Below are 6,900 nucleotides of genomic sequence, written 5' to 3'. Positions count from 1 at the left end.
GTTAGGTTGGAATGAACGCAAATTGTCCGGGAGTTGCTGGTTTAGGGATGGCCAGGTCTGGATTTGGATTTGTGGGCACCGAGCGTTCCTTGTGTCAGCTTTAGGTCTGGGTTGGTGGGAATTGTCGGAGAAAAGAGAAGGGAATTGCAATGCACAGCTCCACTCCTGGAGAAAGGATCAGGATGGGAGAGGAAAGGCTGTGGAGCTGCTGGGAGCTCCTGGAGACCAAAAGGATCTGAGGTCCGGAGGCAAAAGCTGTGGAACAAAGGCTGAAAAGGGTGCGGGGTGGGGCGGGAGGGGGAGGAGGGCACCGCGGGGGGTGGGGGGAAAGAGGGAAAGGATCCCTGCTCCGGGAATCCAGCAGGGGCCAGGAGAGGATCATTTTCCATCCACTGCTCTCAGTGGAATCCTAATAAGGAAGGTCGAAGGAAAGTGATTTGTTTGTTCTTAGGTTTGGAATGAAAGGTGTTCTTCCAGAGGGGAATATTCACCTGTTAAAATTCTGTTGGATCGAGGAAAAGAGGGAGGCAGCAGCTGGGGAATGAACGGGTGGATTTTTGGTGGATACAGGCAAAGGAATGGGCAGGGGCACTTAGGTAAAATACACTTCATGGGCAGCACCAGGAAAAGCCTCAACTGCCCTTTTTTTCCAAGCTCTGACATTCCAGAGGAGTAAGCAGTGGTCAGCACATCGCTCTCTATATTCCTTGGATGGCCAGTGCTTTGTTGGGAAGAGGTGACATTTGGAAAGGAACAAATCCGGGGATATAATTCCTGATAGTGAGGCCCTGGTTTTGATATCCTTCCAGCACCCGAACGCAACAGAGGGAATGCTGGAGGAGGAGGTGGAAAACGCTGTCGCTCCGTTGGTGGAATTCCTGGGAAATGGAAAGCAGCAGAAGCAGCAAGAACAGAGTTGGAAGCAGGCTCCAGCCGGGTAAGGCAGCCACCAAATCCTTTGGAATTAGAACTGGGCAGGGGTGGGAAGAATTAATTCTTACATTCCCATGGATTCCTGAGCAGGATCCTGGCAGGGAAGACTGCAGGGATCGGCCTGGGGACTGTTCCCGGCTGGGGGCAGCGAGGCTTGGAATTGGCTGGAGGGAAGAAAGGGGGATCCTTTGAGCACAAGGATCAGCTGTGAAATGTGGAGATGGCATCAGACAATTCCTCGGGAGGGTTCGGTTCCTGGGCCAAATGGATCTCCTGCCTTGTGAAGGAGCTCAGAGATCTGGGAAGAGCCCAACCAGCGCAGGGAAAGGACTGGCAGATAAAACTGCTGGGGAACGGTGGGGAAAAGCATCCGAACAGGGGGCCTCGTTTTGTACAGGAATGGTACAAAAAATTGTCCGAAAGAGCAGGAATCCAATGGGATTTACATGTTCCTTGGAGACCACATTCCAGTGGGAAGTCTGAGAGACGGTAACAAAACCTAAAAAGGCAAATGAGCCTAATCTGCTCAAAGCCTCCAATGGCAACATTCCCTGGCATTGCTGAGGAATTCAGCCGAGCTCCAAGCAGAAGGTGAGCCCCTATGGAATCCTTTCTGGGAGACCCTATCCAGCTGGGACTCTTCCTGGAGAAGGCCATGGGATAAGGGTTATCCCAGGTCCAGAGAATATGTCATTTCCTGGGGAAAAACACTTGGATCACTGCATCACTTATTGTTTTAGGCTCACCAGTCACCCGGGCTATCCAAGTCTGTCCTCCCCAGCGGGGAGAGCGGGAGCATGTCCGGACATGGAGAATTTCTGGGAGAGCCCGGGAGAAGAAAGAAGGCTCCAGCTTCACAGATCTGTGTCATAACCCATCCTGTCGGCCGCTCCTGTTTAAACCTGGTGGATTGGGCCTCTTGGATTCAACCTGAGCAGCGCTAATTGCTGGGAATGAAGCAGCCTTTGGTACTTCTTTTCCACGAAACCTCTCCATCCTGCCCTTCTATCCTGTTGCAAACAGGGGAAAAACCTAAAACTCCGTTTTTCCCCCCCTCTCCCCTTCACTTTGCCTCCTCTTTTCTTGCAGGCTTTGGGCTATCCAGGCTTGGATGTGGATTAGGCAGAGCACCCTGTAAGCTCAGCTCCAGGTGGGATTGCAGCGGTGTTGGAAGCACCAGGGATTCTCCCAAGGTTTGGTGTGAGGAGCTGCATCTTGGGAGGGGCTGGGATTTTGTGCACTTCTGGCTGTCCAGGTACAGGGATGGGTTCCTGGGCGATCTAATGATATTATATAACGATCGTACAAGGAGATCTATATAAAAAATCTTCCATTGTCATCCTTCTCCCAGTCCCACTGTGTTTTCAGGATCCTGGGGGCAGAGTTTGGGTCTGGACAAGGCTCTCGGGCACAGGGTGGGATTCTTGGGGTGCAGGACCAGGATGTGGACTCGATGCTCCCTGCGGGTCCCTTCCAGCCCAGGGAATGCTGCGATCCTGTGCCTCTGGGGGTGAAATAAAGGGGATCGGTGGGGTTTTTGCCCGCTGTGTTCACGGCCCCGCCGGCTCCGGGCGGGTTAAAGGCGCAGCTGCCCCGAGACAGCGGGACCGGCCGGGGCTGCTCGCTCCCGGTGCTGCCGCCTTGTGGGGAGAGCCCGGCACTGCAGCCCGGAACGGCGCTGGACACGGGATCGGCGTGGAACAGCAGCCCAGGGAATGCTGAGGCACCCCAGGGAATGCTGAGGCACCCCAGGGAATGCTAAGGCGTCCCCTGCCCGGGGCACTCGGCAGCAAATCCCTGATGTTGAGCGGAAAAAGGAAAGTTCTGGGTTAGTGGGAGGAGGTTTCTGGAATGGAGTTGGGTCAGGTGCTGATCCACGCATGGAATCACGGGGTGGTTTGGCTTGGAAGAGACCACCAAGATTATTTATGCTGTTTGTTGTCTGATTCCACAGCAAAGAACGTCCAAAACTGCCACCTCACCCTCACAGACAGCAGGAATGTCTTCCATAGCTCTTGTTTTGGAATGGAAATGGCTGTTTGGAGCTCTGGCAGGAGCAGGTAAGAAGAGAAATGGGATCATTCCGGCTGCTGCTGGAGGTGGTTTTCTGCTTTCAGGCTGTTCTTCTGACTGATCCTTTGCCAGCACTGTTCTAGGGCACATTTGAGGGTCATTCCAGGAATTTCAAACCAGATGAAAACTGGTGGGGAAAAAATGTGAACCTGATCCATTTCTGGTAATTCCAAGCTTCTCCCACAACACCGTTCCAGGGGAAACCTGATGAAAGGGTGAAGATGCAGAGGAGCAAGTGCTGTAAACCCCCCAGGCTCTCTGACAGAGCAGACCTTGCAGTACTCCCAGCAGATCTCTTGGAGAAACTGTGGGATCACAGGGTTTTCCAGGAAAGCAAAAGGAGGGCAGAGATGAGGGAATAGGCTTCCAGTTAAGAATGGTTTGGTGGGTGTAGGAATGATTCTTGTATGTGTGATGCTTCCCTTTTTATTCCTGAATAATTAAAAAATTCTTGCTTTAATAAACCATTTAAATTTAGGAATTTAAATTTGAGAGGGAACAGTGCAAAAATAATACCGGGGGAGGTCATGGAATGATGGAATGGTTTGGGTTGAAAGCCCCATCTCTGAGCCTGTTCTGGGCAGGCTCCTGCCCCTCGGCCACTCGGTGCAGGTGGACATGGAAGTCATGGAGGCGTTCAGGGAACGCTGATTGTTTTTCCCTGCCTCTGGCAGTCAGGTCATTACAAAGACTAATTGACCTCTTCCAGTGGGGAGACATTTGAACAAGAGGTGCCAAAAAGAATTGGAGCTTCTGCACGATGAAATCTGCAAGAATCCAACTTAAAATCCCCCCTGGATGGTCACCGGTGCGATTCCCACGGACTGGTCACCTTGGCCAGGAGTGTCCAATCCTGCTGTCAATGCACTGGACCAGGATGTCATTTTCATTTCATGTAAAGACCCTCTGGGTGCCCCCCAGTCACTGGAAGGACTGGACTGGGCTCCCAGGGCAGTAATTCCAGGTGTTCTCTTCATGGGAATAGCACAGGGGCCTTCCCCTTGCCCAGAGGAGCAGCCAGTGCCTCCCTCAGTCCACAAATCCCCAGGACAGAACACAGAGAAAGTAACAGGAATATGGAAATCCCCCACAGTGGGAGATTCTGGTGCTCTGGATTAAATTTTGGATTTATAATGTTAAAGGGAGGGGGGTGTGGAGGGGTTTTTCTCCCTCTCCTGTTCATTATTGTTACCACTGCTCTTGTTGCTCTCACTGTTATTATGTGTTGTCATTAATCTCAAATGATTGTATTTGTCTTGGTTTCCATTCTTAAACTGTTCTGAGCTGGAATTTTGTCTCTGGTCTCTTCCCCATCCCACGGGGGGTGAGGGAGCAGCTGCTGGTGCCCAGCTGGGGTCCAGCTGTGGCCCCGGGCACTTCTGGGGGCTCCGAACCCGAGGGACAGGAGCGGTTTTGGGCTCACAAAAAGAGACCCAGTGCTGCGTTTCGGGGGCTCAAAAGCAGGCGCAGAGCTTAAAAGCAGAGACTAAATCCTGCATTGTGGAGTCCTATTACCGCAGGCCGAGGCCCTAGGGTATATCACTGTGTCCCGCAGCCGCAGGGAGGAGGAGGAGGAGAGAAGATCCAGCAGGCAGGAATTGTGCAGCAAGATTCATTTCTTTAATTATTTTACAAACTCTATTATAGACTTTTTTCTTCATAGTCTAATTGGACAAACGATCAGCCTCCCCTTGGGGGTGATTGGCTAAAATCCTAAAACATCCACTCTCAAAATATTTTTCTACTGTACCATTATCAAGACTTTTCAAGGTTGCAGGTGGTGGTTTGGTTGTTTACATTCCCTGCCACCTCTTCTGTGAGAGAGAGAAGTCTCTCACAGACTTAGAAAATAGCAAGAGAACCCTTGCTAACAGCATTTCTCTATCTAAAGAGTCCTGAGAGCAGGCTGGTATGGCCAGAGCTGGGACTCAGAAACAGTGACTAAATCCTGTTTTCAGGGCTTGAGGAAGAGAATGAGTCCTGTGTGTTTGGGCTCACAAAGAGAAACTGAAGTGCTGCGTTTTGCTGGACCTGAATCAAAGCCCAAATGCCATGTTTTGATGCTCAAAGCGGGCTCTTCGGGCCAGGGCGAGTCTGTGTCTCTGAGCTCCGAGTCCTGCCTTAGGCACAGCCCGAAGCCGGGCTCCCCGGCCTCACGCAGAGCTCGGGAGCAGCGACTCAGCGCCGCGTCCGGGGCTGGCGGCAGAGCCCGGGGCCGCGTCGTGGGGCCCAAGGCGGGCTCCGGGAGGGGCTCAGGGCTGAGCGGAGCCCGGCCCGGCGCGTCGGGCCCGGCTCGGGATCCCGGGGCTGCCCGGGCGCTGGCACAGCCCCGGCTCCCCGCGGAGAGCCGGCCGGAGCAGGAGCGGCAGCGCCGGGCTCGGCCCCAGCGCCCGTCCCGGAGCGGCTCCTCCCGGTCCCGATGCCAGCCCCCATCCCGCCGGGAGAGGCGGCACCGCCCGGGACCCGCAGCGGCCGCCGGCAGGACCCGGAGCCCCGGTCCCGGGAGCGGCCCCGGTGCGCGGGGCGGGTCCGGCCCGGGAGAGAGGGGCGGGGCCCCGAGCGATGGAGCCGCCCCCGTGCCGGGCAGGGCGGGCCCCGGGGCCGGGCGGGGCCGGGGCTCTGGGGCGGGGCCGGGCGGGGCCGGGGGGCGCGGCTTCAGGGGCGGCCCCTAATCCGGCTCAGGTGCGCGGGGCGGGGTCCGCACAGGTGCGCGGGGCCCCAGCGCGGCTGCGCGGGGCGGGGCCGAGGGGATTTAAGGCCCGGAAATCGCCCCCGCCGCCATTTGCGCGCTCAGAAGTCGGTGAGGCTGCCGCCGGGCCGGGCTCCCCCTCTTTCCTCCCCCTCTTTCTCCTGCCCCTATCCGCCTCCTTCTTCCCCCGCTTATCACCTCTTTCCTACCCCCCCAGTTCTTTCTCTCCCCCACACCCTCCCTTTCCCTCCCAGCCCCCCTCCTGCCCTCTCCCCAGCGCCCCCCACCCTCTCTCCCTGCTCCCCTGCGCATCCCCGACCCCCCCAGCCCTCCTTTGTCCCCCAGCCCTCCTTTCTCCCCTCTCCGTACCCCGCTCCCCAACGCGACTCCCCTCTCTTCCCCTTCTCCCCCTCCTCTGACCATCATCCCTCGCCCTCACCCGGCCTTTCCCTTCCCCCCTCGTTCTCCCCAACGCACCCCGACTCCTCTCCCTACCCTATCTCATCCCTCCCCTTTCCCTCTTTCCCCCGCAGCCGCGGGGCTCGGGGCGCCGGAGAATAAAGCCCAGAGGGCCGGAGCCCGGCGCCCCTGCCCTCGCTGGAGCCCCACACGGGGCCGGACCCGCTCGGCGGGTCCCCTGTGCAAACAAGAACACCGCCGGGGCTCCGGCTTTCCACACACACACTGGGGATCCCCTCCTCAGGAGGGGGTCCCGGGGGGGGTGGGTGGGTTTCAGGGAGGGTGGTGGGTTGGGGTGGGCCCCCTCCGGAGGAGGGGGTCCCGGGGGGGTGGGTGGGTTTCGGGGAGGGTGGTGGGTTGGGGTGGGCCCCCTCCGGAGGAGGGGGTCCCGAGGGGGGGGGGTGGGGGGGGTGGGCCCCCTCCGGAGGAGGGGGTCCCGGGAGGGGGTCAGGGTGGGCCCCCTCCGGAGGAGGGGGTCCGGGGGAGGGGGGTGGGGCGGAGGGGGGACTTTCCCCCCCTCCAGTCCCCGCCCCCTCTCCCGGACCCCCTCCTCCGGACGGGGCTCCCCCAGGCCCCCTCCCCGGGACCCCCTCCTCCGGACGGGGCCCCCGGGGGGGAGGGGAGGGGGGCGGGTGGGGTGGGGGGGAAGCAGAGGGGGTCACGTCACTCTGCAGCATGAACAGACATAGAGACCACAGGCCAAACCAACAGCCCCTCCCGGCGGGCCCCCCCACCCCACCCGCCCC

The sequence above is a fragment of the Aphelocoma coerulescens genome, chromosome 3 (genome assembly GCF_041296385.1).
Source record: "Aphelocoma coerulescens isolate FSJ_1873_10779 chromosome 3, UR_Acoe_1.0, whole genome shotgun sequence".
NCBI lineage: Eukaryota > Metazoa > Chordata > Aves > Passeriformes > Corvidae > Aphelocoma > Aphelocoma coerulescens.
The sequence above is the reverse complement of the archived record's forward strand: the minus strand, read 5'-3'. Positions refer to the sequence as shown.